The following is a 27,972-nucleotide window of genomic DNA, read 5'->3' on the forward strand; positions in this document are numbered from 1 at the left end:
TTTTTCCTCTCCACTGTCGCTACAAGCATGCTTAGTTTGAGAGACTGTATTTGAGTCAATGCAATCAACTGGTTTTCCTTAGATAGAAAACTTTGTGTCAATTTGACTGGATGATCTGGTTGAACTGTAAAGTGCCTTGAGATGACATGTGTTGTGAATTTGGCGCTATATAAATAAACTGAATTGAAAATTGAATTGAATTGTAAATCATTTTTTATTGGACCATGCAAAATACAGATTTGCCTTCACAAAGCTTCAGAAGGGCAAGATTTATGTACTACTACTACTAATAATAATAATAATTTTACTTTATTGATCTCACATTGGAGAAATTTACCTCTGCATTAACCCATCCCCTTGGAGAGCAGTGGGTTGCCATTGTGTGGCGCCCGGGGAGCATATTATTATGTGTCATGCTCATGAAAATGGAGCCATGGCGGAAGTTCAACTGAAGAAACTCAGTGCTTTCCTACATCCACCTGTGACGCAGCCGATCAGCTTTGAACCACAACTCCACGAAAGACATCGGTATCCAAAGTTCATCTAAAAAGGCCTCCGATACGCACTTGTCTGCTCCTTCGCGCAGGCTGTGGATGCACTGTATAACTTCATTCAGATGACACCGTTTCAACCCACCTCCAGCCCCTCCTCCACCATTGTAGCTAAAGCTTCATCAGTGTGTCATTCCTCCCAGACTTTTACTGCGTTCCCTGTCTCATCTTAACCGGTCCAGCAAAAGACTGCCATGTTGTGCCTGGTTCTGCCAGAGGTTTCTTCCCAACGGGGAGTTTTTCCTCTCCACTGTCGCTTCATGCTTGCTCATAATGGAAACGTTCTCTCAACATGTGTTATCCAACTGGACTTCCATCTTCCAGGTCCCTGAGTGAAGCTCTAGTATCAGCTCACGCAATCCACTTGATCTCCCCATAAAGTTCAATACCATCTTGCTAAAGCCGGGCGTACACTGTGCGATTTTCGGGGGACGATTTTCCAGTCATGCGAGAATCTTTCGGCCGGGCCGACTTTCAGCCTGATCGTGCGTTGTTAGTCGTGTAGTGTACAGGGGGTAACGAGGGGCGATCAGCCACTTACGACCACCTCCTGATCAGGAATCGTGAGGTCAAACATTTTAAGATTTTCTCCCAACCGTCGTAGGCAAATCGCTCAGTGTGCAAACAAGGATTCTTCTGTAAACACAGCAGCATGGCAGGGATGCAATGAGTGAAATGCAGTTCTGTCTGTAAAATTGACAGACCGTAGTAGCCACGTTTGCTCAGCCATGTCTTTTTTCCAAATATGTCGTCACCTTTTCTTTTTAGGGCTTTCAGCACAAAATTGCACAAATTGCCAAGGCAGCACGTTCACTATAGTGAGCTTAATATTCCCCTTCTATTTGTTTGGCTTCCGGATAGACGAGTCAGAGCAGCTCCATCTCACTGCGGAGTCTGACCTGCTTTTTAGACGTACAGTGTGAGCAGGTAGATCGCATAAGAGAGTGCTGCACATACATCGTGAGCTGCGAACTCACACTGCACGACTAAACCCTGTGGATTAGTCGTACAGTGTGAGCATTAGCTGCGTGCAGCGACTGAAAAAAATCGCACAGTGTACTAGGGGTGTAAATCACACTCATCATGGCAATTCCATTTATTATCTATCTCCCTACCCAACGATTCAATTATTTTCGATACTCAACAATAAATCATCTTCTTTTTCCTCCGCCACGTCTGTCTTGCCTACTGTTTACGTGACTGTGTGTGTGCATGCGGAAAGAGGGTGGTGGCTAAAGGAAGCGAGGTAGGAGGGCAAAATAGGTTTAGCGCCACCGCAGCATGGGAGTCAGAATTACGTCCAGGAGCAAGTGGATAAAAATAGACCGGAGGAAAAAAACAAAAACATGAATTGATACTCTTACAGACGTGTCGATGCATCGGATCGTTGGCTGTTGGATCGATGCATCAATACAAAACTATTATTATTTACACCCCTATAGTGTACGCCCGGCTTAACCAGCAGTCTACAGACTGACCAACTTTATCTATCTCCACTCCACCACCAGTTTAAGGCCTGGAGGGAAATCATATCTACCAAAATTAAATGCTGTGTTTCTTGCCAAGGTCTCAGCGCCAAAAACCAAGTAATTGTATCAACAAATTTCTCCTAACTGTCTTTTCTCTTCATGTGAGTTTTCATATTGAAATATATAGTTTTGTAAATAAAATGAATCCAGTTTGTAAATTGCCTTTTTTGATAAGGGCCTGTCTAAGTTAATTCAGCTGTGGTGAGAGGCGTATAAGTATTTTTTTTTATGTTTTTGGGTTCTCCGTCTCCTATTAGAGGGTTACATTGTGCAACTTTTAGTTTTGCTAAAAGTTTGCTTTGCTTTTCTAACAGCAAACTTTTTGTTTTCCCAATTTTTGATGCAGCTTTATCACCAATATAAATCAGTGAGAGATAACAGTGCGTGTCACTTTAAGAGTGAGTCTTCGGGTGGCTTCTTGATATTAATAGAGCCGCTGTGTCTTCCTCCTCTGACGTAATGCCTACAGAGAGACAGGCGGAGAGGTCCTGTCACAGCAAAGCGATAACAGCAGTCTGAAAGGAAAAGACTAAAAAAAAAAAAGAAAAAAAAAAGAAAAGAAAAACAAGCTGACCTGCTTTGGTTTGGTTTGCACTGACCACCAACTCTATGAATACCAAACTAACTATAGCGTCGGGAATGTCTCAACACCCGAGCCAAACTCACTCACTAATCAGTTGGTATTAGCCGAAGCCTTTAACTATCTCGCTTCTCTGACCAAAGAGAAAAAGAGACAGCCAAGACAGTCACCCCGTCCGACATCATCAACAAACAAAAAAAAAAAAAACCCACAAAGAGACGAACCAACCAGACAGCCACCATCTTTACAGACTGCTGAAAGAGACACTCAGAGAGAAAAGAGGCTTATTCTTATTTTTGATCAACAGGTAAGCATCCATACAACTAAATCTGCGAAAGCTTCTCCATTTTATTGCATTATTATATCCTATTATATTATATATTTTAATGCAGGCTTCGATTCGCAGGCGGATGGATGTACTCCCGGACGATGAGATATGTCCGAAAAGGAAGCGATTATGAGAGTAGGGGGGGGAATGTAGCAGTTAGTAGATGTTTTACGACGCAGCAGTCGGTTTGCGTCTTATGTAACTAACGGCCTGAGCAGCAGCAGAGACGGTGTGAGGGGAGGGGGGGTAGAGAGGGAGGGAGGGGGAGGAGAGGGGGGGAGTCTGCTGCTGAATGAAGAAGAGAGGAGGGAGTAACGCTTTGAATTCACATGGCAATTTACATTTAGCGCAGGACACCCTAAACGCAACACTAATAGGAATGGTGGGTAGGGGTGGGGGCCCCCTGATTCTGCTGCTACCGGGGACTGCTGCTACTGCTTTGATTTAACTTAGAGGCCAACAACAAGCAGAGAGCAAGCAAAGGGGGGGAGACGTGGAGTCGCTTCAAGTAGGTTTGTGCTTTTCCTCTTTTTTTCCTCTTTTTTAAAAAAGTTTTAAGTCTACGCTTTTTACGTTGAGCCGCGGCTCCTGATTGATCCCGATCGCTAAAGTTGCGTCACCGCGAAGTAGCTCCCGTCTAACTACCGCGTTGTGTTTGTTTTCTTCTTCTTTCATTGATAACTTTTTTTTCACGCTGTAAACTTGATACTCAAGTTCAGATTTCTTGACGCGCGCTGCGGACTTTAGAAGGAAAGTGTTACAAGTTCGAGAAAAAATAAACAAAAAGCGTCACGCTTTTCGGCTTCATTGAAGTTTATTAGAGCTTAAAGGCGAGAAAAAGTGTGATTTACACATGAAAGAAGTGTTGTTTATTCGATATGGCGCTGTTTTCATTGTTGGAGAGCGGCATGGTGGATGTTGAGTTGTCGACACATCCTCCCTTATCAACGATAAAACAAACAAGTGCACACTAAGCTCAACTGTAGACCCCCCTTATATTTGTTTGTTTTATTTTATGCTTTGGCCGGATGTTTTATGTTTATAGTGTTATTTCTCCCCAACTTTTCTCCCCCCGTTCCCCTCCCCTCCTCTTGTCGTAACAAACTGTGATGTTCCTTTGAGATAAGGCTGTTGGGGTAGGCATGACAACTGTGTGGGGACAGCAGGGTATGTGAAGGCAGCACAATGAGGCAAGGAAGTTTTTTTTTTTTTTTTAAACAAAAGTCCTCCAACAGAGTTTTCCTACCAGAGCCTTTCCTAAAACTTCCTAAAACTTTACAAAAAAAAAAAAAAAAACAGCCTGCCTTGCTTTTATTTAGCAAATAACTTGCAATAATGTCTTTAAAATAGACTGCAGCTCCTGTTTAAACCACCCCACACAATGATCCCAGCCCTTTAAAAACTTTGAAACCCTACTCAAAGATGCACACTTTTATCTTTAAGATATAATGCGATTTCACTTGAAAGACTACATGGTTGCATATAACATCATGTAAGATAGAGAGGATTTATCCAATTTGGGACCTTGTTTAAATATACAAATAGAGCAGCACATTAAAAGTTGCCTTAATCTTTTCCTTGAGCACAAAAATGTCTTTTTTTTTTTTTTTGCCAGTGCAACCTATCATGAAAATAATGTAAAGACAGATTGCTCTAGGATACATCCTTGAGGAGCGCTAGTGTTTTTGCCGTCCTTTTATTCAGCAGATCATTGCTGATATTGTAACATAAGTGTCCAAATCAATAAATGCGCACGTAGCTTTGAAAGTCAAGTTTGATTCCAATCAAAATGTGGATTTTTGCATTATTTCAATGCAAAAATAGAATGCCAACTTTCCCCTGAAGTTTTTCTTATCAGTGACCCCCCTAAACAAACTGACTGAGAAACCTACCGAAGATATATTGCCGCATTAAAACAGGTAGATCGTGGCGGACAGGTTGATGAAAAAACAAAAACAAAAAAACAACTTTAATATACCTTTCCAGATTTAACATTCGTGGGCTGATGTGATAAGTCTAATGGGGTGATTGATAAAGATTAGGCGTTTTTATAAAAAGGTTTTAGTGTGCAAAATGCAGCATTTCTGCAGATGCTTTCAGTTGGACAGAAGGCAAGATATGCAAAGTGTTTAAAACTTTGTACATTTATCAATTCTTTTGATAACTAAGGAGCAATTACTGTATAACCTCTACTTCTTGGTGACACTTTTTTCATATTTTGTATAAGTTTAGTAATTACTGTATAAGTAAGTTGGATAACTGTGTAATGCTTTTAGAGTGGTTGGCTTTTCGTTTTGCAAAGACGTTTCATTTTTTTTTTCAAATTTCTCCTAAGCAGAGTTCTTATAAAAGCTTAGAAACAAATAGATTTTCTTTTATTCAGCAGATAGCCTTCAATTTTTTAACCAATCCCAGGCCTAAGCTCTCGTTAACCTCCTGAAACGCTTTTTCTTACTTGTTTAAGCCATACAATTCATTTAACACACATGCTTACTTCAAAATTTATTTAGATTACACTAACGTACGTTAAAATATACGATTTTGCAGACGCGAAGTTGAGAAGATTCATGCGAAGTACGTGAGTCTAGCTTTTAATTCTCAAAGAAATGAGTGTGGGTAGAAGCTAACACATCGGTTTCTGTGGTTCACATTTACTCCTGCCTAAATGTAAAGCTTCAGATTAATATGTTTTACATTTAAGTTCTGCACTTTTTCCTACATGATGTCCAAGTAAAAAAATCAGTTTGTAGTTATTCTCATTTACCCACATAAGAGCGTGTTAAAAGATCTGCTCCATCTGTTAAATCTCTTTTTTTTTTTATTGTTTTCACATCTGCTTTCCAGCGGTCTGTACATGTAATAATGACAATTTCTTAGCAGTTCCTCAAATTCTTGTTTTTCTTTTCTTATAATTCTTTTCTAAAGTCTGGCATTGAGAAGCAGCTTTACTCCTAAGTTTTGAAGTGAAGGAAAATCATGTTTTGATCAAGTTTCAAGTCTCATAAAACTTTCACCGTTTTAAACATTTGACTTTAACTAGAGTAAATAAGTTGTAATCATTGTTATATATAAAAAAAGGCCTTGCAAACTTTTACAACTTGAATAAATCTTTTTAAAATGACTGACAACACTCAATGTTGTGTAAAAAGAAAAGAAAAGAAAAGAAAACATCCTGTTTTAGAGACACTGGATACCATTGTTTCTTAAGGCCTTTTTCGTAGCTGCTATTAAACGTCAAAACAGTTGACAACTTCCTAGAGTGAGCCTATTGCTTGTAAAACTCATTTGTGAATGTATGTGTGAGACAGAGCGGGAGACAGCAAAGCGCTTATGCCTTTCTGTGTGTGTGTGTGTGTCTGCATGGGCTGCGGAGACAAGCCATGGCTCACTCATATGGCTGCAATATGTGAAGCCTCTCTTGTGGTGGAACTTGGAGTAGAGAGAAAGTTTTGGGAGAGAGAGCTACAAAGAGAACACGCAGAGCGAGGGAAAGTCGGAAACGTCCCGCTCGTCCATAGCTGGAATGTATCTCCCGTGTTTTATTGATGGTTTCGACTTTCTGGAAGACACCAGCGACAACTGTAGTGATTTTTGCGGGCTGCCATGTTATTTGTATCTGGTCGTTTCGGAGCAGCCCTTACATGGGGGGGAGGTCGGTTTGAGACGGAGCGTAAAAAGTCGACCCAGTCGTTGTCATTTTTTGGGGAAAAGTACAAGAGATTTCAGCCGCAGAGACATGATTTTGCTTGGTTGCTTTGAAGAATTACAGAACAGGCACCAAATAGGGTTTGGCCCTTTTTAACTAATCCCAATGATAGACAAAAACTCAGGCTCACAGGATTAGGCATGGGCTGGTATGAGATTAAAACCTCTAGCAGAAGTAGCACAGTATCACAATGATAGAAACAAACTAAAGCTATCACACGCTCAAAGTGTTGTTTTTTTCCTGATAGCAGTCACTATTGTCTTTACTACGGTAGGTTGTTAATTCTAGTAACTATTGGCCTATTACAAAGGCTTGTTTTGTCAAACAAAGTTGATAAAACACTTTAGGTGGTGTTTTACCCAAACTGGCCTGTTATTTGTACCTGGAAATCAATAAAAATTGCCACATTTCTTAAACTAAAAGTATGTTTGGAGAATTAGATTTTTTTTTCTTTACTGTGAAGCAACACATTGAGCAGGGAACATGTTCACAAATAAAATTATATGTATACCTATAAATGCCACTTGTTTAGCTCCTAATAATAGCTTATACCCATGAGCTTCACTATGATCTATGTGAGGGAGCCATATTGGATTTTAACAAAGAGCCTGTTGATCAAACTCCTCTTGCTTCATATCTACAACTTCAGAGGATATTCTTGTTATAATCCAACCTTCAATTACAAATTAAATGCACTATATTCTACACTACATGCAATTAAGCGTCGGCTGGTATGAGGTTCCCACATATAGGTACAACAAGTCATCAACCTAATGATGATCCTCTGTTTTCAGGTATTTATTAAATAATTGTACAACATATGCAGCTCACAATGACAAATCCTGTGAAAAAAATGTCCATAAGTGAAACGCCTTGCTCACATTAAATGCATACTTTCACTACCTACATTACAAATATTAAAAGAGGGAAAATATAGAATATAATGGAGGAAAAACAAGCCAAATAAAGATACTAATCAATGTTTATCTAGCTCCTATATTTTCAAACCCCTCCACTAACAGTTTGAACCTGTACTTTAAGCTCAATAAAATGATTATACTATTAATTAAATTTAACAATTTAAAAATAGCTTTTTCTGAACCATAAATAGTAGTCATTACTACTGGCGTTAAAATAATATAATCAGAGCTGAAAGAATTTATCCGGTTAATCGTGATAAATAGATTATTGAAATAATCGTCAACTAATTGATTAATCGTTAGCTGGTGTTTAGAGACTCTAAACTGACAGAGCAACCCACTTAGAGCAGCAATTATACCAAAAATTGTGAAAAAAGATAAAAAAAAATCTTTTTTGTCTGTTAATATGCTCTAACCAGAACTCCTCAAGTGGAAAAGTTTTATTTTAACCTGGTTTAATTTGGCAAAAAAAAATCGTCTTTAAAGAACCTTTCGCTATTCGATTATTAATCGATTAACTGAAAAAAAAATTGACAGATTATTAGAGTGGTAAATTAATCATCAGTTGTAGCCCTAAATAGAATATATTAAAAAAATACTTCTGGAATAATGTTGGGTTCATCATAAGTGTATGATTTTTGATACATAATCTGAAATATAATATAATTTTGTGCTCTCATATGCAGTGTTATACCTGTTTTATAAGTTGGTTCTCCAACAGAGGAGCCTGACACTATCTTGTTAACTAGTCAGGGAATGTGCTGCATATCTAATCTTCAGCGTCCTGCTTAACAGACCTGCTGCTCAATACTTTGAAAACAACAGGAGCCCCTGATTGTTTCCTCTACGTGGCTTCTTGTAATCGAAAAACCATCTGTCACCTCGCTGGCCGGCAGTGCACAGCTAAAAGAGGCGGAGGGACAGTACTGTTTACTCTTCCAGTTAGAGATCATCCTCATTTTCTCCTGATCATTACCAAATGAACTTTAATCACAGGGAAATGCTTTCTAAATCTTGGTTGGTAGCAGTAACTGTTTGCACCTTCCCCTTATTTCAATTTTAAAGAGACAGATCAAAGTCCTCAATTCTGTCCTAACCTCTATCTAATCTTACCTGTGTAGACTAATAATGCTTTTGTATTTTAACATCACCCTTTTGTGGGAATTTTCATTCCCAGGAGAGGAATTTTAAATTATTATTTATTTATTATGTGACAAAATGCTTCAGACATTGAAAGTTAGATTTCTACTTTTGCCCTTCCTTTTTCTGTAACGTTATATGCTAAATAACTACATATATGAAATACCATGCAGGAGCTGTTTCTCCTAAGTGCTCTCAGCTGACGTTTTTGCGAGCGTGTCAGTTCAACGCCGCTGTCTTTTTGGGAAAAAAGTGCCTTTAGACACGTTTCAAAGGGATATTTAAGGAACATTTGTTTCATTTTAAATCACAGCCTCCATTCATTTAATTTCTAATCGCTTTCATTTCAGTTTGGGACTCCTTAAACTCTCATTGTTTCTAACAAGCAGAAAAAAACGATAGCATCTATTAGAGCAATCAGCTGTTATTTATCCCAGCTCTGCCTGCAGTTCAGATAAAGGAAAACACCCATTTGTCACAAATAGTTTCTTTGAGGCAGGAAAAAAACTTGTTTTCAAGGCTCCTGGCTTTCTCTTGACTCTGATCGCACTTTTTTTTTTATTACCCGGTGTCCTGGTTTTCCTCATATCTCAAGGACGCAATCATTTTGAACTTTTTTTTCTTGTTTTTACTGTCCCGGCATATCGTGGCTTTGTATTAGTGGCCCGTAGTTGGTGGCAGGGCAGAGATTTTGATCTTATATTCTTGCTTTTTACTGGAATTCAGTTTCTGCTACAAAGGGCCCCCTAAAAAATGTCATCCCCACTGCGTCTGTGGTCTGTGCAGCCTTGTTTAGGTTCAAGTTTGTCTTTTAATGTCTTTGTTCTGTTTTAGACTTTAAAGTCTGTCTTCACATAATGAGCACATGTTATGGTTCAGTGTGAGACAAGTCTTGTTTTTTTTAACTCTTTTTTTTTAGTCTTTGAGAAATCCTAAATTTGAGAGATTTTCTTTAGTGCAAGAGGATAAAAATCTTTATGCCATGACACAGTGGAAACTGATAGGCGGTGGTTGAGTTGATTTAAACGGGTACAGAATGAGTGGGGCGGTGCAGGCAGGCAGCAGTACAGCCTTGTGGTCTGCTCTGTTACCGAAAGTTTAAACTGTTAAGACCTGCTTATTTCTTCTACCTTTCCTTCTCTGACTACCACTTAAAAGTTTAAAAATGCTACAGGTAGCGCAAGCTGCAGAACCTCCGCATCTGAATTTCACAGAGTCAAAAATAATTAGGAATTTATTCACGGCCTTTTTCAGCTTTGGCGCGTGAGGTAGCTGGTAAATGAAACCTGCTGGCTTTTGATGTCAATGCTTTGAGTTCTTAAATCCTGGCTGCTTTGACTCAGCGGTACGAACAGGTTTGATGCTTCCTGTGCACCCAGACCTTCGGTTATCAATCACCGCTTAGATGAGTTTTGACCTTGCGTAGAGCACCTCAGGTGAAGTTCCAGCTGTGTGCTTGATGAAATTTGTCAAAATATAATTAAAAAGGGAATCCTCAGTTGATTGATAATGAGCTGATGAGAGGCTGTTTTTAAAAAAAAGCTCATTACGACCTTTAGTTTAAGCACTAGAAAGTTTTTGTTCTGCATTTAGGCTGTTTGTTTGTGGTTGCATGTTCACTCATTATTTTGAACCACATTGCTATAGGGGATCCTGAAAGTGTGAGGGTTTTACATGACCGTACCCTCATTTGCGTACCTCAAGAAAAGGCTAAGTGTGTCTTAGTAAAGTATGATGTTTAAACAATATATCAGTAAATGTATATTTTCTTTTTTAAAAGAATGCCTTGGCGTTCTTGTAATCATCTCAGAGGTCATTTTATGAATGAAAGTTATTTCCATACCTGAATCTATTTCTATATATTCACTGAATGTTATCAATTTAAAGGGCTGATTTTACTTAATCATTAAATTAAGCTTCCTGTTTCTATTGGGTATATACTGGGCTGCTTGCTAATGCTTATTTTTTCCAAGAAATTTTAGCTTAGAGCTTTTCTATACACAAAATGCAGCAAAACTCCCTTTTTTCTCAATAAGAAAAAGGCAAAAGGTTGTATATTGTATATTCAGTTTAGATTTATGTCTTACGCTTCCAACCTGCATCCATCAGGCACACATTTATAAAGGAAACAGATCAATTATAGCCAATATTATGTCTGAGAGGTCAATCAAAAGCATGATTTGTTGGGATTATCTTCATAAGGATGTGTTTATGTGAGTTACCGTGATAGCTTTTTGACTTTTTCTTTTCGGCCTCAACATCTTTGGACGTTTTTACAAGATGTTAAGCTGAGCCTTAATCTTTGACTCTAAAAGTAAAATTTTTAGCACTTAAGTGCAACAAATACACCTGTTGGTAAATGAAAAACGCTTTTATGTTGAAGCTTTGTTTCCCAGTTGATGAAGTTTACCAGGCACGTGAGGAGTTTTCTTTTTCATTCGGATGAAACTGTTTGCTCGCTTCACTCATACTGCTCACCAAGTTTCTTCTTTTAAAATCTCCATTGTGTTTAGAAACGCTAGCCTGCATCCAAGCAGATAATTTCCACCTTACTGCTCTTTAGGAAACAACCGCTGCTCATCAGAAAAATCCACTCGTCGTCTTGCAGCTGCTTGTGTCATTGACTGATATCTGCACAACCACCTGCAGCTCAAGTAGCATCAGCTTTCAGTTTACCTACATCAGAGTTTTCCATTGGGTATTTTGAAGTGGCCAGTTTCCTGAATGCAGGTGATTTCACTCCCTTACACCCCTGTTTATTTCATTATATGGCTTCCGTTACTATTGCATATCTGCGCCAGCATCGCATGCTTAGCTGTAGCAAAATGAGTCAACATTTATCTCCAGACAGTTCAGCCCTGTTGATAGATTCCTATCAGTTATTCTAAGAGTCTAATGCGTGTTATCTGCAGCTTTTGACTTCAAATGTGTCTCATTTGGGGTTTAGTTTTGAGCAAATAGTTCTACTGATTGTTTATTTCTGCACTAAAGGTAAATGGCCTCCCTCTATTCACACACGCTCAGATTCCTTATCAGACTTCTCTCATCATCTGTTTCTTTTTTTCCATTTTCTATTGAAATGTTCTGCATCTTCGTCTCAAACCTTTCTGGCTTCCTTTTTTTTCCTCTTTCTTTTTACACAAGGAGTGCTGAGTGTGATATGCCCTTAATCGTACAGTAATCACTGTCAGAAAAGGGAGTTTACTTGCTCCAAGATTGCATTTAAGTTTGATTTCAAGTGTAAATACTCGCTGACATTTGTTTGCTATGGTGCTCCTTCTGAGTCACGAAACACATTTCCTCCAATGGTGATGTGGCACAATTTTCCACAAGCAATCATGCATTTTATTCTGGGCGAGCCATATAGCTGTGACGCATTGTTGGTGGCTAATACAACATTCATTTTGTGAGATGCTCTTTCATGCACACATTCATTCACACTGTTATAAGTCTTAATTTGGAAAAAAAATATGTTAATTGATACAGTTAGGGTGTGTCTGTTTGATAGAGTAAAAATATTTTCCCATTATCTTCAATTTTATTTTACAGAAGTATTAAACATATTCTAATTTAGTTGATTTTAACCTTGATTTTTTTTTTTTTTTTTTACATCTGCTTGAATAATTAGGCATTAGCAGTGATATAGTATAGTAATTTTTAGGCTTCCTTAAAGTATGTTCCATTGACTTTTATTTTGCCTGATGTAGTTTTTCTTTCCCATTGACTATAATTTAAAGTAGAGGATTCAGTTTTTTTTTGGTAGAAATGAAGGAATTGCAAAAAAAAAAAAAAATAATAACACAAGAAAAACAAACAAGGAAAGTCTTTTTTCACATAAAAAATGTTTTCATAATAGTTCCTTGATTTATGTTTAAATTAAAACATGGCATCAATTTATATGCTGCTATTGGATATGGTGGAAGAGTTAAAAATGGTTAGATAAATAAAAAAAGTAAAAAGCATTTCTTGTCTAAATCTGACGTACCATTTACCAGTCTGAGCAGATACAGGAATCTGACTGATTATTTGGTGCAACTCTTATTTATTTTCAGTTATGATAATATTCTACATGATATTTGTTTAGTACTATCATACAAATACTTGATAAATGTAGCACTACGGCTTTTTAACTATACAGTATAACCAAAATACAATACATGTGGTTTCCAACAATAGTAGAAATGGGTGGCACGCTTTTTAATTCCACACCACAACTACTTTCACCAGAACTATTTTTAAGCAGTTTTCTTGCATGTAAGGAAATATTTCAAATATTACCGTTGGTAGGTGACCTTAATTTAAAGGGCATTGAAATTTGAGTGGTGAAAATGCCTTTAAAGCAATGTTTCACAGCAAACTATGAAAATGGAAAAACCTTGTTTGCAGCTTTTGGTTTTACACAGTCAGCTACTTTATCAGTTATAAGAAGACATCTACGAGCAAAAGGTGATTGCAACTTTTTTCTTTCTGATAGGATACCCATATTGTAGTTTGAAGTATTGATCGATACCGATATCGACCTGACACAACATCAGCACGATTCGTGAATAACTTTATGACTTATTTAGTGTGGAATGCTAGAAAAGGCTTGATAAACTGAAATAACTCATAGTCAACATGAATGGTAGGTTTGAGAACAGCTGACCCAATTGTTATTAGCCAATAACTTGCAGAAACGTAGAAGCAGAACGTTTCTATTAGCTTGTCTAGAGCGTACGGATGCAGGCGTATAAAATCCGATATTCGTTTTTGACTGATAATGGACTGATTTCCAATATCGGAATAGGCAGTAACTTTTTGGTGTCTGGAACTGGAAGGTTTTTAGCCTTTTTCAGCAGCGACTGGCAGTTTTTGTGACACCACTGCAGGTAAGCTGGCTGTAAAAAGGCGTCTTCTTTTCTTGTTTACAATGACGACATATCAGTTGCTTTGAAATATTAAAATTTAAAACTAAAGTATGATATTAAAAAAATTCTGTTCTGTTTAAAATAATACCATAAATATTATAAAAGAGTGGGATTTGGCTTTGATAAGAGTTATTTTGTGATGGTTTATATGGCACCGTACCTAAATTTACTTATCTACAATATTAGACATAGATTCAGTTATTTTAACATCTTTATGTTTATAATCCTGTAGAAAACATATATAGCTTTTGATGCCGTGCACCTTTTAAGTTGCTATAAGATGATATCAGTTTGTTATCGGTTTTGAGTTATTTGCACAATTATCCGCGTAAGAAAATCTGGAAAGTAATATTTATTGCATCGTAGTGAAGGAAAGAGACCTTCTTCCCCCAGTAATGTAGTTTTTTTTTTGACATTTCTTTTACTGTTTTGTAATTTGAGTTTTCCTTTATTTAGTCTGACAAAGAATTAAAAAATTAACTAAATCTGTATCTGTAGTTTAAAGCTAAAAATAATCATTCAACAACTTTGGCTTCAAATTATAAAAATGGTGCATTTAATGTGTATTTGTTGGAATTTGTTCGTTTTAAAATGTTTTGCAAGGCGCAGGATTTTTGAAAATGCTGAAGCTGTTTAATCAGGACCATATTTCTTTTGGAAAGGGACACATTTTTTGTTGCTCTTTTAAACGGGGGGCTGCTCATACAGACACACACACATGCTCACACACATCTGTAGCTGTAGCCCTATTAGTATGGTAGTCTGGGATCAGGCTGGAACATCTGGTGGCTGAGTAACTTTTCAAAGTAGTCTTTGTCCTCAGTCTGTGCATGCATGGCTCTGACAAAGTGTGGTTTCCTCTGTTGCTTTATTGTGCTCCACCAAATTGATTCTATGATTTAGGCTATTTTTTCTCCTTAAAGAAACTGCCATTGTCTTTATTATACATTTTTATGTGATTTCATTGTTGTGCTTTGTAAAAATCTGTTCACAAATAGCCAGTCTGGGCTGTTGTTTGCATTATCCGTGCAGCTGTGGCTGACTGCTCGCTGACCAGGAGGAATAAAAGGAATAAAGCCCACAGAGATATGACACCTTTTTAAGATGACTGTGGTCGGGCCTGACATTATTGCCTGAATCTGAAGAAGTCAGCAAGACAACTTTACCCAAATGCATAAGCACCAGGGATATTCACCTGTGCCCTGCAGGATGACACTAGGATGGCGTAGTTTTTGTTTTCTTTTTGATTCTGGAAGATAATTCAGCAGCAGCGGCTTTGGAGGCGGCCACCCTGAAGATGGTTTGAGCTGATGCCCTCAGGGCTTCACTTCAAACCGCACAAAATTTAAAAGGGCCTGGACTCATTTTCTGTTAGAGTTCTATGTGCGTTAAACTGCTGTCATTTGACTTACTGCTGTGGATATTAGTGCTGTGTAGTTTAAACGAAAAAAGCAAAAACATTTTTTTGGATAGAAATTTATGTTGCACAAGCTCTAGCACTTAACCAAAACAGTTTTGTTTTAACTTATAAATTATCTTATTTAAATTTTCTCTTTCATGAGGCCTAATGCTTGAACGTTTTTATCTTTTTTTTATTACAAAACCTCTATGATTATACAGATTGCTTTTAATCAAGCTTGTTTTGATATTTCTTTGTTAAGATAGCATAATTTTTTTGGAAAAACACTGATTTTCTAAATAAATCTTTGGAAAAGTAATAAAAACAAACAAGTAACATAAGTAAAGTAAATCTACTTCATACTGGATCACAGTTATGGCAAATATAAATAAACAAAAAAATTGCCTTTTTCCTTTCATCTTTTTTGTCTTTATCAAGTTAGTAGTTTTGGTTTAAACCTTCAACTGATTTAAACCAGGTAGGGGAGCTTGGAATTCTGAGGTTCTGGGTTCGAGCCCCACCTCCAAAGACTGGGTCTCTGAGCAAGACCCTTAACCCCTGATTGCTCACGGGCAATGTGGCAATAAGAATAATTGTCTTGATGCCAAAAAGAGCCCAGCAGATTTTACTTTCACAAGTGGAGTAGTAGGGCTATCACTATAGTGTTCTGCTTGTTTCATGCATATAAATTGTTTTATTATAATTATGCAGGGAGTTTTACTAATTATATGGGCACTGCAATGTAAGTAGAACAGAAGAGGAAAAACAGAAAAAAAGGAGAAAAGATGAAAGAAAGAGGAGATAGAAGGGAGATAATGATAAGACATTTTCAGTCTGCTTCATCACCTGCAAAGAGATGCAAAAAGAAAAGCACAACCAACAGACATGGTATGAGACATACAATAAAGTAACAACTAGATACTATTGCTTTTCCCATTTCTAATAAATCTGAAAACAAAAGCTCAGATGTACTGCTTGATTATTTTATTATTTCCTTTATTAACTATACATCATGATAGTTTTAAGTATGCCATACTTATCTGATTAAGTAGGCTCACTTTATTAATTTTTATTTCATTTTTTAATGTTCTAAAAGTTACCCACTTAAGACGATAATCTGCAGATATTTCCTTTTTGATGAATGTTTATCAGAACTCCAAACTCACATTAGGTCCAATTACTTTAAATAGTTTAACCTTTAATTGTAGAGATGCATCACACCTTATTTATCTAGATTAGAGTTTGTGGTTTCACCAGAATCTATTCAAGCAACATCTGAGAGACTTTTAGAGATCTGTGAAATGTGCTGGCATCAGCATATTTCCTTTTGTGTGATATGAAAGATTTTGGTCAGCATTTTTTTCTGAAGAACACATCTTAAAGAGGAAGTCTTTTTTTATCCTAAATAATACAGTTGCTTAACTGCCCAGCGCTCTTTATAGGGTTTGATAAGTGAAATTCTTTTATTCTTCAGAGGAAATCTGAAAGTGTTTTTTAAATAAGTTACTAACAGCACTGTTTTCATATTTTTCCCTTTGTGTGTGTGTGTGGATGCAGGGATAGATGGATGTTGGAGGACGAGGGGTGGTTCTTTTTTTGAAATGGAAATTGGAGGGGGGGACACACATCTGGGGGTCTTTCAGACCTTTGTGGCGAGAAACGAAGAAGTGGGTGTCAGAGGCCCACAGTCAGAAGTGAGTGTGGGTTGTTTGGAAGTGAAGTCGGTGGGGGAAGAATGAACAGATAGACAGAAGAGGAAAGGATATCTTTTCATCTCCTAGAAGGTAGGAGGGCTGCGATAAGAAAAAAAAAATCCTCCAGAGGGATTCTGGGTCAACGTACGGCTGCGAGGAATGGAGGAACGGATGGACTGCAAAAAAAAAAAAAAAAAGAAAACAGTAAGGAATTAGGTGAAACAAGACGCAGGGATGGACATGAGGATGGATTACATGTTAGGGAAAATCATGTGAAGTGCGAAAAAGTAAGAAAATAATGACTGGAGCGAGGGATGCGCTACAAAAGTAAGATTTGCATAAAGAGGAGGAGGGAAAGTGGGGCGAGAAAAGGGGGCAAAAGATCACTTGGTATGGTTGAAAACTTTACGGCTGACAGTTAAATTTACCTCAGGCCTAACCGTGTGTATGTGGAGGGGTGTGTGTGTATGTGTGTTTCTCTGGGTGGAAAAGCCCAGCGGGGGGCATGGGAGTTTTTTTCTGCAAGATGGCTTTTGGGCTTTTCTTTTTTTTTTTTTTTATTGCTTTACAAACACGTCTTTGTTCTTTTATTTAGAGACTGATTTCAGAGTCTTCTCTTTCTTTTTATATTCTCATCTAATTCTTTGTTTCCTGTCTATAAATGTTTGTGATGTCCAGATTTTCTTAGTTTAGAGTAGATTAGGAAAAGTGACATTTTGAGATGGTTGAGGTGCAGGAAACTAAAGGAAAAGTGTGTGATGCATGAAGCGAACGAAGCATTCCTTATGTTTTGTTTTTATTTCAAACATGTTAAGGATTAATTTGTGAAAATGTAAAGCTGACACTCACATTGGAATTATCTGCCGAGGAACTGAAAGCAGCTTTATGTCATGAATGGTGTGATCAAACCATTCTTGGAGCTTTTTAAACGAATTACACTGCAGTTAAAAAGCTGCATGGAATTAATCTAAACTGAAGAAGATAAGGTATAAATTATTTCATAAACATAAAGCTTATCTTGAAAAATACTGAGAAAGTAGCAGTGTTACTTGTTCTGCAGGGCATGAAATGTAGAGGAAGTTAGATTATCGGTCGAAGTGTGAACTCACTTGAGAAGATAATCTTGTAGATTATCTGTTTATCACTGTGATGTACGGCACCCAACAGTTCCTTTCAGCAGAAAATCTTTTAGAAAATCACTTTGATGATGAAAGAAAATAACCCAAACCCATGATATGTAAGAGAAAACCTGTTTTGTCAGCAAACAAATAATTTGTATGTGTGTTTTTTTATCTGACTTAAAAAAAATCATACATTTTGATTATTTTTTGTGGGAAAATTATATTAGTCAAAACAGTTTGCATTTAGAGTTGCTTAGAAATATATCCTTTTCACCATAATAGGCAGATTATTGCTTGATGAGTCTTCACCGGAGACTTTTTTAATATTTCCTACCAAGTGGTCCCTTCAAGGTAAATGCTTTCACTGAGAAATCTGAACTTTTTGTGTTGAGGCTCACCAACAGAGAAATCACAGATTTATAAGAAGCTATTTAAAATGAAACGGTATTTTGTTTTTTTTGTGACGTGTCAGGAAATTGTGTACACTCAGGCTTTGAGGGAACAAGAAAAAACAAAAACACGAGTTTTTGCCGATGAAAGGCTAAAACATAAAGAGCAAACTGGTTTTCTTTTATTTTTTTGAGCTTTTAGCTTCTGTTTTAGAAATCTACACAGAAATAACAAGCCATGTTCTCTACGGATTACACACAGTTTCAGTCATTTTAATCATGCTTATTTATGGAATTAATTGAAATTTACTCTTGTTTTGTTTTTTGACATTTTGAAATAGTAAAATTAGGTTTTATTAGCTGACACAAAGTGTAGTATAAATGATTAGCAAATGCTGTAAAAGAATTATTGTAGTTTTTAAGACGATACTGAATGAGCTAATACGTACTGTCAGTAGGTCAAAGTAAGAAATATATGGAAATCAACTATAAATTCTAATCAGTTCTAATTGTATTAAACTATAATTGCATTGCATATTGTCACTAATTGCCTGTATTGCCATTGTTTTCCTGATGACAGTGGAATTGCTAAGAATAGTCGTGAACTGATTTATGAATTAGGGGAAATTGACCAAGAAATGCACTGTATCCCTCATCAAGGCAAATCTGGGTACATTTTCTTGGAGAATGCTATAAGCAATTCCCTCCGCTTTTAGGCTATGAAATCTTTCATTAAAGCCTATAGTGAGTCACCCTTAAAAATGATCATATTTGGCCTTAAATATGGATTTATATCCAGTTTCTTTATATAAAGCCCGAGAACTTTCTCCAAGTGGATTCCCGATAGTGCTTCCCTTGGCCGGTGCGCTGATAGAACGGCTCTGGAAAGCAGCATAATGTCAACATTGTGGGTTTGAAATGTTCCGTTGTGTGTGTGTGTGTGTGTGTCTTCAGGTGTGTGTGTGTATCTGAAGTTTGTCCAGACGTTTTTCCCGTAGGGCCTTGCTCTTGCAGGAAACGTCTTCGCCTTAAGGAGTGGAACTTGTCTGTTGGGCAGCAAGCACCGAGCCTGTTTAGGTGTATAAATCTATTTGAATGTGTTAACGTGCACTTGTGTGTGTGTGTGCCTGGTTTGGTTGACGTAATATTTGAGCTTTCCCAGACGTTGACAAACTACACAGTCACACACACACAAGTGTACAGTGTTGTGTGCACATGTCCTTAAAATCATCAGAGATGTCTGGCTGGCGGTTTTATGTGCTCAGTTTTTTTTTTTTTTTTGTTTCTTTTGGGGCAGAAAAGACTAGCGAAGGAAGAATCAACAATCAACATGTTGATTTATGCAGCTACTAGTTCCTTCCATTACGCCTACAACCACCACTGAAGCAGAGTTTGTTCTCCATTATTTTTGATGTATGAGAGCCATAGCTGTGTAGCGCAAGGTCAGAATCAACAGTCAACAGTTGATTTATGCAGCTTTTGGTTCCCTGCTGCTATCGTACATCAGGGCAGGATATTAACACTGTTCATGAGGCAAAAGTGGCTACTCCTTTGACTGTGGTTGATAAGTCGGTCTCCTTTAGTAGCCACAGCGGCTGCCATCAGTTGCTTATTGCCTTCCACTCTCTTCTGGAGTTTAGCAGCGACTTTTGCCCAACGATGTCAAAACCCCCCTTTTCGTGGGTCCCAACTGTAAGACTCTGATTAATGTTCTCGTGTGTGCAGCCTATTTTGGTGAATACCATTCTCAAAAGAAAAATTTTTCATGTCAGTGAATGTGACAGCAAGTTTATTTTTTAATCCCTACTTAAAGTTTTTCTAGCAGCAAATATTTAACAGCAAAGGAGAAAAACGTTTTAGAAGTGTTTATTTTTAACCATACAAAGGCTTGGATTTTAATATTAAGTCGACTTGTCCCACAAAATCTCATGTAAATAATTAGTCTTGCTTACCCATCAGAATTAGCCAAGGAGTACCACAGGGCTTTGTGCATAGACCTGTTTTTTTACATAATAAACCTTCTTATTCTTTTATATTAGAATATTTTTGAAAGAAACATAAGGAATGTTCTTGGCAGTTTGTTAATGTTTCATATACACTATTGAATGTACATAAATGGACTGAATTATATTCCTGTGGAATCCACTGTGTGTGAAAAGGAGCATATTTTATTTTGGCACAGTTGAATATTTCAGATTTTTTTTTCATTACTTGCAATTAATTTCTTTAATAACTGTGAACGCATCATGGCTCATTCCTCTTTGCTGATTTTTTTAATTAACCTATATACGGGGTACATTAAGGTGTAGGAATTCCATTTAACATAATGCCACAACATTTCAACTAAGTTCAGCAAATTAATTGGACAAATCACTCAAAATGTTTTTTTTTCTTAGAACGCCTCAAGCTTTTTAAAGGTGCACTATTATGTTTGAGAATATGACCAAAAGCAGATAGCCAAAGCTTTGCTAAATTAAAGAATCAGACTGTCACTCTACCAGCATGTATAACTATTGGTTTAACAACTTTCTTTAAATATTTTGTAGTTTTACCTTCAGATGTAATTGGTTAAAAAGTTATATTTCTGTCTCACTAGTCCAGAGAATATCATCCAGACAATCTCAAAGAAAATCAAGATGCCTTTTGCAAACCTGACCAAGCTATACATCCAATGATGATTTACTAGTATTTATTTGTGTTCAAACTAAAAAAAAAAACTCTTCATTTTTCTCTCTTCTTGACACCTCTCCCTTTGTGAAATAATTGTCTTTTAAATTATTATGAAAAGACATGTTGACGTGTCTTTGTTTTAACAAGAAAGCATTCCAAAACAGTTCCTGTAGTCACAGCAAACCGAAAAACAAACAAACTCGTACTATGCATTTTGCGGTACTTGGAAGAAACATAATATGGGAAAATGTGAGCGTTTCTGTGACTTGCACGTGTCTCACTGTCAGAACACTTAAAAGCTTAGGGCGTGGCATGCAGCAGTGAATAGAGACCACTCCCTCAGCTTCACTGAAGCAGCTCAAAGATCTGGTTGATCAAGTTCAAGCAATGAGCAGTGATACAATGCTTTCGCTCCTCATTACAAACACGATTAGGGAGTTTTCATTTGATTGATTGTTTATCTCTGTGAGTGGATTTTTACCTGATGGGGCAGCTTATTGAAAAGCCAGTTTTAAAAATGATGTGTTGACAGAAATGTTCCTAAAAGAAAATTGTGTATGCTGTGGTTATTTTCTTTGGTTGATTTAGTCAGAATAATATCAGGTTGACACCTAGTTTACTAATAGGCAATTCTGCTATCAATCGTAAAGCTAGGTCACAGTCTAAAAAAGATTTTTTAAGCTTCACAGTGAAAAAAAAAACTATTTTGCATCAAAAAATACAATTTGCTCACGTGTCAGATGAAAACAGCTGATATCCCTCTGTGGTATCCGTTGTTTGAGCGCCTGATGCATGTTTTAGAGTACTTTGATTTTATAACAGAAACAGACCTATTAGGAATTGGAATTATTCTGCACGTTTTGCATGACAGCGAGCCATAAATGGTTTTGACATGGACATCAGCATTTCATGTCAGCTATTCTTCAAATGCTCTCAGCAGGGTCCATTTTTTCTGACATGTCCTCCTCTGGGAACCGTTAGTGTTTTCTATTATAGAGGTAAAACCCTATTGCTTCACTGTTGTCCTCCTCCATCAATCTGTCTGACAGAAAATTTATTTAATTGAGTTTTCACTTGTTCGGACAGATATATATCAAAGATGGCAGGGCAGCTGTAATTTGGAAGTTTTGGTTAGTTTTGTAAGTATCAAAAGACTTTTTGATGAACAGGTATTGAGGCAGATTTCCATATAGTTGGCTTCTTCAGATTTGTATGTAAAGCATCTATCCTTACCCCCCTTTGTGAGGTATTGAAAAACAGAAGATGTTAATATAAGATGCAAAATATTATTTTTTTTATTCATTTATTTTCTTTGCTCTGTTTAAAAAGAGCCTCTAAACAAAGACTGAAATCAGGATATTATTATAGTATGAGAACCTTGTCATTAAATGTACATATAGCACCATATAAATGTGTGCTAATTGCTTTTATTAAAGAACCAAGCAAAGTTTTTAGTATTTCTGGAAAACACAATGACTTTAATAGAAATAATGTAATAAATAGAATGTAAAACAAACATGCAATAAATGTATTTGTTTTCTAGTAAACATGCTTGTATCACAGAATAATGTACCTCTTTGACCTCGATAGTCTAATGGGCACATATAGTTAATCAATTAGGCTTCCTGATCAGGTAGCCAGCCTGCAGTAGGCTATTTAAAAAGATCCACTCTTCTTTAACACAGTGTTACCTTCTTTGGAGGGATGATTGGAACTATTTTACTTTTCAGATCAGGTCTGTTCAGTTTTTCCTTAACTGCATTTTTAAAGAAATTCCAAATTTAGATTTTTTTTGTCAGCTTTAGGAGTGTAGTAGCCCTGCACTGCTTAGCAATCAACAGGTTCAAAATAAATTTGCTCTAAAAAGCCAGAGAAACTTGAATCCTTGTTGTAAATGGCTAATAAAGTCCCAGATAAATTAAATTTACATGTATGATGGAAGATTTAACCAATCTTAAAAATTGTTCATTTTTAAAAGGTTTGAAAAATCTTGGCAAGAGTAATTGTATCATGCTTTGTGCAGTAGAACGTTCTGGTTTTCAAACAGATTAAATCCACAACATTTAGAATAAACAGGAGCCAAATACCAATCAGATCCCCACTTGGAAACCAAGATTCTTTCTGTTAGCTGTAAAATATTATAATACTATTCATCTATCATTTGAATTTAGATGCAAATAGTTAATTTGGGGAAAGACATTGAGAAAGGGCAGGGAAAAAGACTTGCATATCCTGAGAGTTGACTAAAGACTCATTGGTCACATTTTAAATGAGGCTATATTAGACTATTGATTTACCAGCAATATTGTTTTTCTAATCTTAGATTTATTTTGCAATGGAAATGAGAGTGAGCTCTCTATCTGTTCTTTGTGAACTTAACTCTATATTATCTTTAGATTTTGCTACTAATAAACTACAACACCCTCACACCAACCAATCAATGTTTTTTTTTAACCTCAGTCCAGTCATTCCAACTCTTGGCACTGCATGTACAAATAAATAAAACAACCTTACAAGGTTACATTCATTTATCTAAACAAAATTACATTCACACATTTGTTGGAAGCATTCAGAATACCTTCCTCTCTGATTGGCCCTTGATTTTATGCATTAAAAGTGGAGGTAAATCTTTCCTTCATGCGAGAGGGAAAGGTTGGTGTAAAACAGGGTTTTGCTATAACAATAAAAAAGAAGCAGAAGGAGTAAAGAGTTTTTATTTTAAAACGGTTTAAAGGAATTAGTGTGTTTGCATCAGCATCTGTAAAAACTGCCCTTTCCAAAGGTTTCCTCCTTTCTTGACAAAATGCTTTGTTGATGTAGTTTTTTCCCATTTTATTCTGTAGAACTTTGAGAATTCAAAATATAAACTGCATTTCAAATAAATAAATAGTTCTTATTATAACAGATTTATTTGGTATGGTGCAGAAAAAGATGCCTGCTGGTTTCTGTTCAGACTAGTTACATTTAAAATTAACTGAATGTTGATTTCCATGTGCGTCTCTGCCTAAAATTGTCCCCTTCCTCTGGCAAGATAACAATTGCAGGAATGAGGAGTACTGTTGTAGTTCAAAAGCAGGTGCATGGAAAAAAAAAGATCTGTTGATTCCTCTCATCAATTAACTTTTGTTGTAAATACATCTGTGCTGCCAACACATCTCTTTTAACATTTAGATCTGATCTATGCTCCTTCCTTTCCAGTAAACCCGATAAACAGAGAAAATAAAGAAAATCCCAAACAAAGAAATTGCTAAAATAATCTGTTTCAGATGGAGCAGTTCAGCATAAAACAATATGCCCTCTGTGTTTTAATTGGAGGAACATGGAGCTTAAACTTTGTCTATATAACATCTAAAAACTCAGCAAAACACATCAAAAAGGCCTTTCAGAGATGATCTTTTTCCCAAAAATCGTGGTGTGTTTGGAAAGACGTAGGAAAAAGCAGGCATAATTATTTTGACCACCATGTCATTTGAAATGGCATTAGCAATAACAAATCAGAAAACAATATAAGATGAGAACAAAGATAAATTAAAGGGCTTATGTTTCATGGTTAAAATGATTGGGAATGAAGCCATGTGTGCATAAATCTCAGCGCTGATGTACGTATGTGCATTTCATGGGCAGCGAAGTAGCTTACCATGTGTGGGTATGTGCACATGTACACATCTGTGTGTGTGTGGTGGGCGAGCTGAGGCTCACCGAGCGAGTGTTTGTGTGTAATCATGTACGTCAGGCCGTCATGAATGGTGTGTTTGAGACGGAGCGGAGTGTGGAGTTCCTTGGGCTGGACCAAATTGGAAACAGAAAAACAAACATTCCCTAGGAACCCCCGCTCTCCACCTTCCACCCCGCCTCCCACCGTCTGCTGGCTAGTGGCGCAGTCCAACCTGTCTGGAACAATGTAATGTTCTATAGTCAGACTGGACCACACACGGTCTTCTCGGGGGGGGCAGGAGGTGGTGATTGTGGCTTCTGGGGGGGTATGGGTGGGGGTCTTAGCCACAGTGACAGTTGGAAAAGCAGACAGAAGAAGCATTTAAAAATGACAGGGAGCTCTGCTGACGGATTGATAGGACTGACGGCTTAAGTGGAAAACTGAGACAGAGAAGCTGGAGTTACACAAGGAGCGACGTTAAAGTAGTTTAGGATGAAAAAAGTGAGATAAGTCTTTGTGGAGAAATAAAGAGAACACACAATGCAGAATAAAAAGCAGCGAGGCAACGGATGACTGTGATTAAGTTAAATGACTAAGCAGGAGCTGAACTGAGTCAGAGCTCCAGAAGGAAAAATATTTAGTTACGCTCACTCCTTTCAACCTTTTCTTTCTCCTTTCTTTTCCTGTTGTTCTACTAATCAGTAAGTAGCTTCCCTGTTTTCCTCTCTCTCTCTCTCTGCTTTCCCTCACAGCTTAAAAAAACATTCGTACTTTCTCGCAGCTCTAATAGCTAATACTATTATGTGGTCAGACTTGAGACAACAGGAAGCATGTGTGTTGGTGTGTGTGTATTGCTTCAGAGTCAGGATATTATAGCCTAGAGAAATCATCAGAATATAATCCTTTGTGGCAGTAATTTGGGATTTATAAGCTGATGTGTGATTTGTTTAGAATATTGTACAGTGTGTTATTAAAGCAGGAAGGACATATATGGACATTTTATTAATCAGAAAAACATGTTTTTTGTTTTCATCCTTTTTACAGAATATGACTGTTTTAGGATGGGAGAGTCTAAAATGACTCATAATTTCATATGTGAGTCATAATGGTTAGATTTCCATTTTTTTTTTCCATATAAAAACAGGCTGTTCCTGGTGTGTATTTCTATTTGTGGTGCAAACAAAGTTAGAGCTGCATGTGGAAGTGGTCAGGAGCAAAGGTAAACCTCTGAGTGGGGAGTCTGGGATGAGAACACTATCCATTTTCATCCCTTTCATATCCTACGTTGCATAATGCATGTGTAGCGAGTTTCAAACAATGGACGACTCTCTTTAACTCTGCTGTGTGTATGTTTAGAAACTTGTCTAACCCACCGTTGATATGTTGTACACTGCAGAGCACATTTATCACACTTTACAACCAGAAATTTGAATGTTTTTCTTTTTACTTTTATGCGGTAAACCAACCCAGAGTAGCACAAATGGTGAAACAGAAGGGAAATGATACATGGTTTCTTTCCTGCAATATCCCTGAATAAAACCCAGTGCTGCTGCTATGTGAAGGTCTCAGAGGTTTGTTATAGGGATGCACGATATTGGGATTTTGGCCGATATCTGATATTTTAAAACTCATGTAGCCGATAACCGATACCGATACCGATGTTAAAGCTGGACAAAAATAAGTAGTCATTGAAAATAGCAGTTTTGTTATCCATTTCTGACACTTTGAAAAATAATATACTCAAGTATATTTTAATATGCTGATATCAAATAGATTTTTAAAAACGCGGTATCGATCTATTTTACTTTCAAAATCTCGTGAAATTTCATCGTTCTGTTACAAACTCTCGTGATATTTTGCAAATTCCTGTGAGATTTTGTTAGTAAAATAGATCGATACCGCGTCAATATATCAACATATAAAAATATGGCAAAATTTTGTGGATTTTCGGGGGATTTCGTAGCATAACGATGACATATAGCAATATTTCATTAGTAAAAGAGATTGATATGGTGTTTTTAAATGGCAATATATCAGCATATGAAGATATTGTGATATTTTAATGTATCAATATTTTTTCCCTTGTCTTTAGAAGTTTTTAAGTCTGTAAAAAAGAAGTTTTTGAGGAAGAAGAAGAAGTAGTATTTTATTTTATTTTTTTTTAGACTTTAGAAACTCAGAAGCTGATCAAATATCGGGTTAAATATCGGTGGGGTGGCAGATGTCCGATATTCAGTTTTAAGGCCGATACAGGCCGATACCGATAGAAGGGCGATTATATCGTGCATCCCTAGTTTGTTAGGTAAATTTACTGAACTGAAGATCAAGGAAAACAGCAGACAGGTTTAGGGGAGATTTAATCACAAATTCAGACAAGTGTTAGATATAAACAGTGTTAAAATACTTGCACTTTGAAAGTGGAAAGAGTATTGCACAATTGTGAACCCCCCTGGACAATTGTCATTCATCAAGAAGCAGCAAAGAGGAGCTGCACAGCTCAGGTGGGAGAATTCTTTATTTAGACATAATTAAATGTGCATACAGTAAAGGGTTACAGAAAGGTTCTTTACTTAGATGAGGTCAGCCCAACAGACTATTCCTAGAATTCAAGTTCGTGGCAGCATCATGGGATGTTGAAAGAAAACGTTCAGCTATAGCTTAAGACTTGAGACTGGTTCTTCCAGCAGAATACTATTGTAAACACACACCCAGAGTAGGGCTGGACAATATGACTAAAACTTCTATCTCAATATGTGTCTTAGTATCAGTTGATACTATATATTTCTGAAATTGATATAATAAATATAAATGCCTAAAAAAAGATGCCAAGTAAGTCAAAAACAATCATACAAAATAATATTTTAGAAATAATTGTAAAAAAAAAAAAAAAGGACAGATTTTTCATCAAAATAGTTTTTTTTTCCTTAGTTTCTTTTTCATGATTAACCTCCATATATAAAAGAAGACAAACAAGCCTCAAAGATTATGTTCACAAATAACTCAGGATTTATTAAGAAAATACAGATTAATGGTGAACGGTTGATTCTTAAAAAGCTAACTTTTAAAACTTATAATTTTATGCAACAATTTACAATGAGTTCTTTTTAAAAAAAAATCATTCTATTAAAATTTCTCCACCATGTCTCAACGATGCTCTAGTCTTCACAGTGTTCTTTTTTTTTTTTTAATAAAACCCATATTTATTTTGCACTTCTAAAAACAAAACAGATCCCAGCCAATTTTATTTTACTGAGGCACAACAAACCTTTACAACCCCAGTAACTTTTTCTAGCATGAACCAAACCTTTATCTCAGCAAAAATGAGCTCAGTCAGAAAAAAATGAATCAATTCACACGTCCCATAACGTCACAGGATATGTCTA

General features: G+C 36.7%; 1 protein-coding gene across 5 annotated transcripts in view; it reads left to right on the forward strand.

Annotated features, from left to right (window-relative positions):
* The first annotated feature begins 2,946 nt into the window (after nucleotides 1–2,946).
* The window catches only part of trps1 (trichorhinophalangeal syndrome I), a 140,814-nt gene continuing 115,788 nt past the window's right edge, over nucleotides 2,947–27,972 (forward strand). For 2 of the 5 annotated variants that reach the window (XM_015392873.1, XM_015392877.1), the window contains exon 1: nucleotides 3,297–3,500. The gene's annotated coding sequence lies outside the window, so the exon portion shown is untranslated. Of the gene's footprint in view, nucleotides 2,968–3,296; nucleotides 3,501–16,747; nucleotides 16,845–27,972 lie in introns of those variants that run through there. The other 3 variants (XM_015392876.1, XM_015392874.1, XM_015392875.1) reach the window with 3 other exon arrangements.

The sequence above is a fragment of the Cyprinodon variegatus genome, unplaced genomic scaffold (assembly GCF_000732505.1).
Source record: "Cyprinodon variegatus isolate N-32 unplaced genomic scaffold, C_variegatus-1.0 Scaffold612, whole genome shotgun sequence".
NCBI lineage: Eukaryota > Metazoa > Chordata > Actinopteri > Cyprinodontiformes > Cyprinodontidae > Cyprinodon > Cyprinodon variegatus.